Source organism: Lytechinus pictus, chromosome 4 (assembly GCF_037042905.1).
Source record: "Lytechinus pictus isolate F3 Inbred chromosome 4, Lp3.0, whole genome shotgun sequence".
NCBI lineage: Eukaryota > Metazoa > Echinodermata > Echinoidea > Temnopleuroida > Toxopneustidae > Lytechinus > Lytechinus pictus.
In genome coordinates this window covers 20,960,183-20,973,187 of record NC_087248.1, presented here as the reverse complement: position 1 = coordinate 20,973,187, position 13,005 = coordinate 20,960,183, and positions in this window count along the sequence as shown.

Sequence of the window (13,005 nt, the reverse complement as noted above, 5' to 3'; positions counted from 1 at the left end):
GCAGTATAAATTCTGTAAATTATTTGGAGGGTATCCGTCTGTTGATCATAGAGGATCAAAGATTAAAGTTATGATTCCTTGTTAGATCTATTATTTGGACTTTGTCTAACAAAGTGCATAAGAAGGATTATTAAACACAATTCCTTGCTGTGCCTCCAGGCTTTCAACAAGGACACCAAGTCCTATTTACTGAAATATCAAAATACCCTGTAAGGAAAATCTAGACTCATTTCTATTTCATCTTGAGTCTCCTAAGATTATAATAATAATAATATTTTTTTACAGTAAGCATAAGCTACCAGAGTCGATAACAATCTCCGTGTCAATTAAATACCATTGGCAAGATCAGTCTCACACAACTTGAACTGGTCTAAAGAAAAAGGGTCAAGTGTCAATGTCACATGACGTTTGACATCTTATTGACATCATCCAAGGTGGATTATTCGTGCCGTACTGTTTGTTTCCTGTCTTTAATGTTTCATGATCTTTTCTCTTTCTTTTTTCTTGTTTTGTGTTTGTCTCTGTTTCAAGTATTGGTGTTGTCCACATCTGTTAAATCATGTTACACTGAGTCATTTTGGTTAAGGCGTGAATTCACAACTTTTGGTACCATCTTTCGAGACCCGTCAACCTAAATAAAATCTACATCACTCCATTATTAGAATTATCTGGAATAAGTAACAACAATGTTTAAGATTTAAAAAAATAATAACGCAACAGAGAGGTTTTCCATCCAATAAGAGAATTATACTGAGGGATTCGGGAGGGAATGTCAACACAAGACTCAAACCTAAGAACTTAAGAAATAGAAACTTTGGAAAACAATTCGCCCCACAGTCGTATTGGACAATTTGTTCAGTTCAATGGTGGAATGTTGGGAGAGGGTGATTGACCTGAAAGACTGATTGATTAGCCCATTATCCAGTTCATTGATGATCTTTATTGAGAATGATTTAGCCGAATGAAACCTTTCTTTAGATTACTTGTAGCATAAGAGAATATAAAAGCTCGAGGAAAAGTTGGACATTTTTAGTAATGGATGGATTCAGGGGATGGGGGGGGGGGGTATTAGAAGGGCTATGTTTTGAAACATTCTTCTCATTATTTTCCTTACATATTATTTGAAAATTTGAAAATTACCGAATACCAAATGTATCGAATTGCTAGTCTGATTCATCCCTAATCTAAATCAACAAGACCACAAATCAGTGAAAAAATTGAACAATCAACCGAGGATTTCTAAAAAAAAACATAAACAAAATAATACTAAAATAGCCATAAAGAAACAAAATACCAAAATGGGAAAAAACAAGCTAGTATTTTGAGCAATAGCAGCAGTTAGGGATAATAGCAGCTCTTTGGAGCATTAGCAGATTTTGAGTGCAAAGCGGCTCTACAAATCGTTAGTGACTTTTGGGAGCGATAGCGGCTCTTGGGAGCAATAGCAGCAATTGGGAGCAATAGTGGCTCTTGGGAGCAATTGCTGCTCTCGGGAGTGATAGCGGGTCTTGGGAGCAATAGCGCCTCTTGGGAGCAAAAGCGGCTTTTGGGAGCAATAGCAGCTCTTGTGAGCAATAGCAGTTTTTGGGAGCAATAGCGGCTTTTGGGGAGCAATAACAGCTCTTGGGACTAATAGCGGCTTTTGGGAGCAATAGCGGCTTTTGGGAGCAATAGTGTCTCTTGGGAGCACAAGCGGCTCTTGGGAGCAATAGCAGCTCTTGGGAGCAAAAGTGACTCTTTGGAGCAATTGCGGCTCTCGGGAGCAATAGCTGCGTCATGGGAGCAGTAGCGGCTTTCCGCAGCGACAGCAGCTCTTCCCAGCAATATCAGCTCTTGGGAGCTATAGCAGCTCTTGGGAGCGATAACAGCTCTTGGGGGCGGTACCGGCTCTTGTGGGCGATTTTGGCTGTTATGGGAGCAAATAGCAGCTCTTGGGGGCGATACCGGCTATTGGGAGCAATAGCAGCTCTTGGGAGTGATATAGAGGCTCTTGGCAGCAATAGCGGCTTCATGGGAGGAATAGCGATTCTTGGGTGCGGTAGCGGCTCTCTGGCAGTTGGGAGTAATAGCAGCTCTTGGGAGAGATAACAGCTCTTGGGGGCGATAGTAGCTCTTGGGGACGATACCGGCTATTGGGAGCAATAGCAGCGCTTGGAAGCGATAGCGGCTCTATGGGGCGATTGTGGCTCATGGGAGTAGTTCGGGGGGGGGGGGGGGGGGACAAGCCCGACTTTTGACCAAAGTCTTTCCCTTAATAGGAGACCGACCAGCTTCGTGTCTTCTTAAGCAATTCCCCTTCCCATGTACACTCAAAAAAAAAAATCCCCGTTCAGATATACCCAAAATCAGTATGTTGAGTGGACACTCCGTTTCGGGTGAAAAATGACCGGACTAAGTTCTAATGTGGCCCAGAAATGGTCACATCGGATCTTATTCTGAGTTATTTTTGACCCGGTACAGAGCGTGGCCCAACGGAATCATTTTGGGTATAATCTGAACTGGGAGTTTTTTAGAGTGTACATGGGAAGGGGACGGGATAGGGTGATTGTGGCCTTTTTAATGAAGGAGAGGGACACCATTACGAATGCTTTCCATCAAAGGTTTAAAGGCGACATCCATCTTAGGGGAGGGGCAGTTGGGCAGATTGCACTCTTAAATCCATCTGATTGAGAGATGGGTCCAGAGTGAGGAAAGAATGGGTGGATGCAGATTCCAATGGTACACGCACGCATCTTTCCTGCTACAGGACTGGGTTGGTGTTTCTCAGTTCCTTCCAGGTTACGTCAGGGATGTCTCTTGTAGATGGAGGAGATGGGTGATAGTGGCCTGGTAGGGTGTTGCATGGCTTGGTGACATGGTGACTGGTGATGACTGGGTGATCTAGGTCCTGATGTCTTCCAGTGTGAACGGCATTTCTTGATGCAAGTGATGGTGTCTTTTCTTGTCTGTCGTATATGAACATGCCCTCTGCAGTGCGGACTGTCATAGACATAGGGTGTGCTTTGAAAGTGAGAAGGTGTTTTCTGTGGCAATGATGTCGGGTGGGGGTGTCTGTTGCTTGCAGATGTGCTGTGGAAGTCGATCTTTAGAACAAGATGGTGTCTTTTATCATTTTGTGACGGATGGCACTTGGGTTTTTGAAGTCGATGACGTTTTGAAGGCATGGTATCCTGTGCAACTTGCATTTAATCCCGCTTCCTACTTTTCATATCTTCTTTTATATTCTCCTCACCTATCACCTTCACCTATCTCATCTACTAATTTTCATATTCTCAATTTCACTAATAACTTCTCACATTAACGATTACTCTCTTTCCTTGCATATGAATCTTTTCCAGACTCATCCAAGGTCTACACAGTAAGGAAGATCGAGGAACTTGCACTTGACAATTCTTTTTCCACATTTGCATTTTGTACTATAATAGCTGGGAATCTGTGGATTAAATTTACGGATTTCATTTTGCGTTGTTAGTCTTGCAATGAAGGAATGATCAAGTCCAATGGAATTGTTATTTCAGAAGTAGGATCCAAAATCAATAATCAAGTAATCTATAACTTGAACATTTGCTTCCATCAGAGTGGCAGTTGATCACCACCCTTTATCATGTTTATCGAGTGATTTTCAGACAGTACAGGTACAATAGAAAGACAAGGACAATGAGACAAACCGAACAAGCATAAAAAAAACGTATAGGATTTGGAGATTAAGAAGAAGTAAAAGAACTAAAAGAAGAAGAAAAAGAAGCAGAAGAAGAACAACAACAACAAGAAGAAGAATAAAGAGAGAAAGAAAAAAATAAAGAATGAAGAAAAAGGAACAAGAAGAAAAGGGAAAGGAAAGGATGAAAACAATTAGAAAAAGACCCGGGAAAAGAGGAAGGGGAAGAAGGAAAATACCGCAGTAGAAAATGAATGAGAGCCATAAAAAAAGGAGAATATTAAGGCAGTGAAGTTGAAATAGAGGGGGAAAAGGTTAAACATGAAATTGAAGACTTTGACGAAAACAAAAATCATAACAATAGCAAAGTAGAAGGCGGCAAAGAGGAAGAAAAATAGGAAGAAGATAAGGAAATGGAAGAAAAGGGAGAAAATTAAGGTCGATGGACAAGAAGATAATTAAAAGGGAGAAAAACCAAGGAGAATAAAGAAGAATAAGGAGGATGAGAACAAATAACTTCAATGATAATATGGAGAGGATAAGATCCAAGAAGGGAATAAACATCAATCGAAAATAAGAAAGAGAAGAAGAAAAGAAGAACAAAAAGAAGAACAAGAAGAGGAATATGGAAGAAAGAGTAGAAGGGAAAAAAATTGAACCAAAAAAAAAGACAAGTAATGACCCTAAATGTTTCAAATTCACTACCATTTACTGAAGATTTTACATACCTTGGTAGCAATGTTAGCTATGGCGGAGGGGCAGGGAAAGACATTATAAACTGACTCAACAAAGCCTGCATTTAGTATGCTTATCACCGTATGGAGGTCGCAACAATATAGAGTAAAGACCAAGCTTAACATATACCAGAGCTGCGTTCTTTCAACACTTTTATATGGTTCAGAATGGTGGAGGATGAGAAGACATGACCTCCAGAGACTATCAGGCTTCCATACACAAAGTTTAAGGCGTATACATCGTATATTCTCGCCTAACACAATAACAAATGAAGAACTAAATGAAAGATGCCAACAAGAGAGTATGGAAGACATACTTATGAAAAGGAGGTGGAGATGGATCGGACATGTATTAAGAAAAGAAGCGGATGACATTACAAGGACAGCACTGCATTGGACCCCCGAAGGAAGGAGAAAACAAGGTCGACCCAAGAACACCTTGAGACGGACCGTGGAGGGCGTAATGTCTAACCTCCGACAGACCTGGGGATCAATGCAGAGACTGGCCCAAGACAGACGGGAGTGGAGAGCTTTTGTTGCTGCCCTACTTTCCAGGAGGCATAACGGGCAGTAAGTAAGTAAGAAGGAAAAGAAAAAGAAAAAGAAGAAGAGAAGAAGAAGAAAAGGAGAAGGGCGACAATAATTAAGATTATAGACTTGACAGTAAAGTGAAGAAATTCTACACCGACTACACATGGTGGCACTGGTAGCTCTTAACGTGATAGCTTCTTATCAGGTAATTAGGGATGCCACGCTCAAGAGTGACAACTGAAGATCACAAGTAATCATGGAAATTGTTTCCCAAACGGCTTAAGTCGCATTTAAACTTCGGACATCAACTCACAGAATGAATACTAAACATAGCCTGATTATCAACACTTTGCTGGCAGAAAAAGTTTATTTGATATAACTTATTTTGCCCGCGTATCTTACATTATTTCCATCCAATTGATGATGGCAAGATCGTCTTAGAAGCATCAGTATCAGTAAAATCAGCTTAGGGTTGTGGCAATGATGTGCGTTGATGACGAGGGGCAACTTAGGCTTCTGAAACATGGTAATAGGCGAGGGGTTCTTGGTCCAAATACTCATGGATGATCTACACTACATTATGTCTTGACCTGGCCTTTTGACATTATATTCCTGACTGCGCGTGGTAACCTGCAGTGGCCACCGATAGCAGATATTCTTGGGAGGTTATTTCCAACGCTCCCGACAGGAAGAGGATGGGCATTGATCCGTATTTTAGTACCATACAGAAGGGGAGGATGCTCTCATAAAATATGATAATGTAGCAGATTCCACGTTAGACTTAATGCTGTCTTGCAACAACTGTCACTTTGATGGAAACAACACAGTTTATTATTGATCATTCATCCAGTAACTATATTTGTCCTTATTCTATCAATAGGCCTACTCTTGGTAGAGGCCCTATTTAGACATTGTAATTCCTGACCTGCAAGACAAAAGATTATTACACAACCAATATGATAAAAAATATTTAATTTATACGAATGCATTTACTCGGAAAAAAGACTGTTCGAGCAACATTTGACGATGATCAAAAAAAGTTTACGGAGATGGATGGAATATTTTTAAGCATTGTTACTTCAATGGCACATTATAACACGACTATTTTAAAGATTAGAAAGCAACATTTTATTCATGCTTGAAATTCTCTCGCAAGTGAAGTAATCTTCTTATATACCATCGTTTGGTATGTTTTGATATGAGGTCCATTTCAAGGAAATTATAGAATCTTTACATTTATACTGAATTATTTTGATACACCATTTCCCGTTTTTTTTTTTTTTTTGGGGGGGGGGGATGGGAGGGGGCATAGCCAGGAAAGCCAACAGGGAAACATTAGTTAGAGGCGATATGGGTTGTGGGGTAAATGGAATTCTGGCTTGCATGATTCCTTTGTCATTCAGTGGCAGCATCAGTGCGCTTTTCATGAAGGGGAGGGGGTAAACTAAATGTTCCCCCACCACAAAGGGAAGTTTTATAGTTTCACATCACTGCATCCTGTATCCCCCCTTATCCTCTTTTTTAATACATTGTTTTAGATGTAGGGGAATCATCGCTCGTGTTTCTATGTGGCAACACCCTTATGATGCTGTAGTCACACCAACGAGACCAACCCCTGACAGACCAAAGCTATTAAGTTACTTCCGACGACTCACGATTGGTCAGTTTAGAACCTGTTTCGTTGATGCAACTGTACCTTTAATTTTACATGTAAATATTTTTAATTTCATTACACTCCTTTGAACAGGTAGGTCTAAAAGGACATTGGAACTTGGAGCTTTATCTTGTCTGTCAGTATTCCTTTCTCCTTAATGAGAGGGGGTTGGATGCAAGCTTTGGGTGCCAAAACCTTTGATTAATCACCTACTCCATTAATCCTTATACCCTTCATTACAAAGCACTTAACACCATGTTTTAAAGGTGGATTTCTTCCGTACATTCAGCAAGCAGCACACATTCTTCACCAGGCATCATTGACACAGAATGTCATCTTCTCGTTTTCAAAGTGCACCTAGTGTCCATGGCAGCCCTTGCTGCAGAGGACATATTCATATACAGTAGACAAGGAAAGACTACGTCACATGTATCAAGAAGTGCTGTACATACTGGAGGGCGGAGGGGTCCAGATCACCCAGTTACCATCAGTCACTCTGTCGCCTTGTTCACGCAACTCTCTATCCTGTCACTGAGCTCATCTCCCCCATTTACAGGAGTCGTTCTTGACGTTACCTGGAGGGAACTGGGAAACGCCTTCTCAGTTCGAGTGGTGTGAAAGATGTGTGTTTGTATCGGTGGTGTCTGTTTTCAGCCATTCCTTCCTCGCTCGAGGCCCATCTTTCAATCAGGTGTGATGAAAGAGTACAATCTCTCCTCCTGCCCACCCCCTAAGATGAATGACCTTTGAACCGGGGTCTCATACACACTGCCATAGGACGAAATATCACCTGTCAGTCCTGTAGTGTGCGTGGGAATCTTGTTGGAAGGACTAACATCAAGTCCAACTTAAGCATTGTCGCAATGGGTAAACCATCGTCCCAACCACATGGGATAAAGCATCCCATCACCTTACCCTTAAACTTTATCATCATAGGAAGGGTTGCCGGATGAGGCCAGATTGATGATTTGCCAACAATTGAAACGCCCAAGGGGAACTTAGTTCGCAAATTCTGATGAGAGACCCACATGTATCGTATGACTAACAGATAGTATTTCATCATTTGGGTGAACACAGGAACGCGAGTCAAGGATGACTCTAAGCGGAGAATAGTGGGAGCACCATCAGTTTATTCTGATGCATTCCTCGGGATGGTACCCCATCAGTTTACCTTCATGAGTCTAATGTGATGCTTAGTTTGTATGTCGAGTTGTCATCTTTACACACAATACCAGCTCACAGAATGGGCAGGATGAGTTCTATGCATAAGAACTGCTTAGTTGTTGACTGCCTTTGGAGTAATCCTCTAAAGCAGTCAGCAGCTGAGCAGTTCTCATGGATGGGCCATGCTTGACCTATTTTGCGAACTGATATAGTGTTGATGGTGACAACTCGACATGCAAGTTTTGCATTCCTATGATCTCATGAAAGTAGACTGATAGTTTGTCAACTCTGGGAATGTTTCCGAGTACACTGCTAATGCTCTTACTGTTTACCACTCAAGAATCATCCTTGACTCGGGTTCCTAAATGCATCATCACAGGATGAAATACTGTCTATCGGTCCAACGGTGCTTGTGGTTCTCTCATCGGAATCGACGATCTCGGTTCGCATTAGGCATTTCATAATGGGCCACATGTCAGTCTAGCCTCATTTGGTAAACCATCCTAATAGAGGACACACCATCAGTTATAAACCCGGAGCTTTCCTTTAGTAGAAAACTACTTTATCCAATTTCATGAGCTCATATGTACTCTCGCACGTTGACTGGTCAACCTCGACGCAATGTCGACACACAAAGTAGGTGGAGCTCTGGCCAGGTGTGAGAACAACTCAACTGCCAACTGCCCTTGGGTAGACGTATTTGCGTTGACCTCAGGGCAGTCGACGGTGGAGCTGTTTTGACTCCTGGTCAAAGCTCCACTTACTTTGGATGTCGACATTTCGTCGATGTTGACCAGTCAACGTGCGAGAGTACCTATGAGCTCATGAAGATGGATTAATAGTTGCCTAACGAGGGAATGTCTCAGGGTCAAGTATTGTTTTTTCATCATCCCGATGGGTATAGGCACTCTTGAATTAGGATTTCATTTACATCGTTGTAAGATATGATACCATCTTTCAGTCTAACGACACGTATGGATACCCCTTACGAATGGACGAACGTCAGTCCATCCTAAACACTGTTGCTAAAACATCAAGCAAACCTCTTGCATCATGGTGTTTTCGATTTGGTTGACTTGAACAAATATCATTTCATCCCGGCTACAGTTGACTGTTTTAATGTCAATGACATTGGCCTGCAAGTTACGTGAAGCAGAGAACGAAAGAGCGATGAACATTTACAAGAACTGCTTACCATTTCACTACCTAGAGGACGAACTTTGTCTTCTCCAAGGCAAGTTGGTTGTCTGGGTAGTGGAGGGGAAAGCTGGTCTTATACTTGTTTAGTACTTAGACGTTATTTGCCTAACTAAATTTGTAGGACAATGTCGTTAACAGCAAAGTGTTCAATTGCAGCCTGGTCGATGTCAGGTCAACACAGTCGATGATTCTACTTCAACAACGGACGTAACACCAGCGCGCAGTACATCAGTCCATCCTGTAAACTGCATTTAAACAGTGGACATAACACCAGTCCACAGGGCATCAGTCCATCCTATAAATGAGCTGCAATCCCTCAGTGGACACAATACCAGTCCACAGTGCGCCAGTCCATCCTAATGAGCCGCATCCCAAAGTGGACATATGACCGGTCCACAGTGCATCAGTCCATCTTAATGAGCTGCGATTCCACAGTGGACATAGTACCAGTCCACAGTGCATCAGTCCATCCTGATGAGCTGCATTCCCACAGTGGAAATAACACCCGTCCACAGTGAATCAGTCCATCAAAAGAAGCTGCGCTCTCACAGTGGACATAACACCAGTCCACAGTGCATCAGTCCATCCTAATGAGCTGCATTCCAACAGTGGACATAACACCAGTCCACAGTGCATCAGTCCATCCTGATGAGCTGCGTACCCGTAGTGGACATAATACCAGTCCACAGTGCATCAGTCTCTCCTAATGACCTGCTTTCCTACAATGGATATAATACCAGTCCACAGTGGATCAATCCATCATAATGAGCTGCGCTAGCATAGTGGGCATAATACCAGTCCACAGTGAATCAGTCCCTAAAAATGGGCTTCGCTCACACAGTGGATATAATACCAGTCCACATTGCATCAGTCCATCCTGATGAGCTGCGTACCCGTAGTGGACATAATACCAGTCCATAGTGCATCAGTCTATCCTAATGAGCTGCGTTCCTACAGTGCACATAATACCAATCCACAGTGCATCAATCCATCATAATGAGCTGTGCTACCATAGTGGACATAATACCAGTCCACAGTGCATTAGCCCATCATAATGAGCTGCGCTCCCACAGTGGAAATAACACCAGTCCACAGTGAATCAGTCGATCAAAATCACTGCATTCCCACAGTGGACATAATACCAGTCCACAGTGAATCAGTCCATCCTAATGAGCTGCGCCCCCATAGTAGAAATAACACCTGTCCACAGTGAATCAGTCCATCAAAATGACTGCATTCCTGCAGTGGGCATAATACCAGTCTACAGTGCATCAGTCTATCCTAATGAGCTGCGTTCCTACAGTGTACATAATACCGATCCACAGTGCATCAATCCATCATAATGAGCTGTGCTACCATAGTGGACATAATACCAGTCCACAGTGCATTAGCCCATCCTAATGAGCTGCGCTCCCACAGTGGGCATAATACCAGTCCACAGTGCATCAGTCCATGCTAACGAGCTGCATTCCAACAGTGGACATAACACCAGTCTACAGTGCATCAGTCGATCAAAATCATTCCCACAGTGGACACAATCAGGTCCATCAGGTCATTCCAATGAGCTGCGTTCCATAAGTGGACATATTGACCAGTCCACAGTGCATCAGTCAATCTTAATAAACTGCGTTCCTACAGTGGACATATTCACCAGTCCACAGTGCATCAGTCCATCCTAAGGAGCTGTGCTGTCACAGTGGACCTAATACCAGTCCACAGTGCATCAGTCTATCTTAATGAGCTGCGTTCCTACAGTGGACATATTCACCATTCTACAGTGCATCAGTCCATCCTAATGTGCTGCGCTTTCCGAACAGTGGACGTAATACCAGTCCACAGTGCATCAGTCCATCCTAAAGAGCTGTGCTCTCACAGTGGACATAATACCAGTCCACAGTGCATCAGTCCATCTTAATGTGCTGCGCTTCCACAGTGGACATAAAACCAGTCCACAGTGCATCAGTCCATCCTAATGTGCTGCGCTTTCCGAACATTGGACGTAATACCAGTCCACAGTGCATCAGTCCATCTTAATGAACTGCGCTTCCACAGTGGACATAATACCAGTCTACAGTGCATCGGTCCATAATAAGCTGCGCTTACACAGTGGACTTAATACCAGTCCACAATGCATCAGTCCATCCTAATGAGCTGCGTTTCCAACAGTGGACGTAATACCAGTCCACATTCTATCAGGTCATTCTAATGACCTGCGTTCCAACAGTGGACATAACACCAGTCCACAGTGCATCAGGATATCATAAAGAGCTGTGCTCCCACAGTGGACAAAATACCAGTCCACAATCAATTGAGCTAAATCATTCCATCACTGGACATACTATCAGTCCACTCCATTGAGCTAAACCATTCCATCACTGGACATACTATCGGTCCACGTCAATAAGCTAAACCATTCCATCACTGGACATACTATCAGTCCACGACAATGAGCTAAATCATTCCATCAGTGGACATACTATCAGTCCACGTCAATGAGCTAAATCATTCCATCACTGGACATACTATCAGTCCACTCCATTGAGCTAAACCATTCCATCACTGGACATACTATCAGTCCACGTCAATGAGCTAAATCATTCCATCAGTGGACATACTATCAGTCCACGTCAATAAGCTAAACCATTCCATCACTGGACATACTGTCAGTCCACTTCAATGAGCTAAATCATTCTGCCACTGGACATACTATCAGTCCACCTCAATTAGCTAAAAAAATCCATCACTGGACTACTATCAGTTCACCTCAATGAGCTAAATCATTCCATCACTGGACATACTATCAGTCCATCTCAATGAGCGAAATCATTCCCCCACTGGACATACTATCAGTCCACTCCAATGAGCTAAATCATTCTATCACTGGACATACTATCAGTCCACTCCAATGAGCTAAATCATTCCAGCACTGGACATACTATCAGTCCACTCCAATGGCTAAATCATTCTATCACTGGACATACTATCAGTCCACTCCAATGAGCTAAATCATTCTATCACTGGACATACTATCAGTCACTCCAATGAGCTAAATCATTCTATCACTGGACATACTATCAGTCCATCTCAGTGAGGTCAATCATTCTATCACTGGACATACTATCAGTCCACTCCAATGAGCTAAATCATTCCAGCACTGGACATACTATCAGTCCACTCCAATGGCTAAATCATTCTATCACTGGACATACTATCAGTCCATCTCAGTGAGGTCAATCATTCCATCAGTGGACATACTATGTATTAGTCCACCTCAATTGGCTAAATCATTCCAGCACTGGACAATACTATCAGTCCCCTCCAATGAGCTAAATAATTCCAGCACTGGACAATACTATCAATACACTCCAATGAGCTAAATCATTCTATTACTGGACATACTATCAGTCCACCTCGGTGAGGTCAATCATTTCATCAGTGGATATACTATCAGTCCACTCCAATGAGCTAAATCATTCCAGCACTGGACAATACTATCAGTCCACTCCAATGAGCTAAATCATTCTATCACTGGACATACTATCAGTCCACCTCAATGAGGTCAAAACATTCCATCAGTGGACATACTATCAGTCCACTTCAATGAGCTCAACTATTCCATCACTGGACATAGTACCAGTCCAGCACAATAAGCTTAAATAATTCTATCAATGGATATGCCGTTATTAATATGAAATAAGTTTACTTCTTAGCTATTAAACATTGCTATATTGAATCATAACGTGGAATTATATCTTCCATTCCTCCAGTTCTTTGACAAAATGGATGACGGGATTCTCTGCTTGAAAAATAAGGAAACAAAGAAATACCGCAAAAGTTATCATACTTTTTAGATATACAATCTTTAATTTAAAAAAAAATCAACTTATTTAATGGCAACTAATAAATAAATTCTTCATGCATACAATGTTCACGACCTGAAATTCTGAACGACTCTATACGTTTGAATGTTTCTTGTTTATTGTCCCTGTGTATTGTTCTGCGTTATTGTCTTGTTGTTTTGTCTACTTTGAAATATTCGTTTGGTATCGTCCATCTTGAAACGA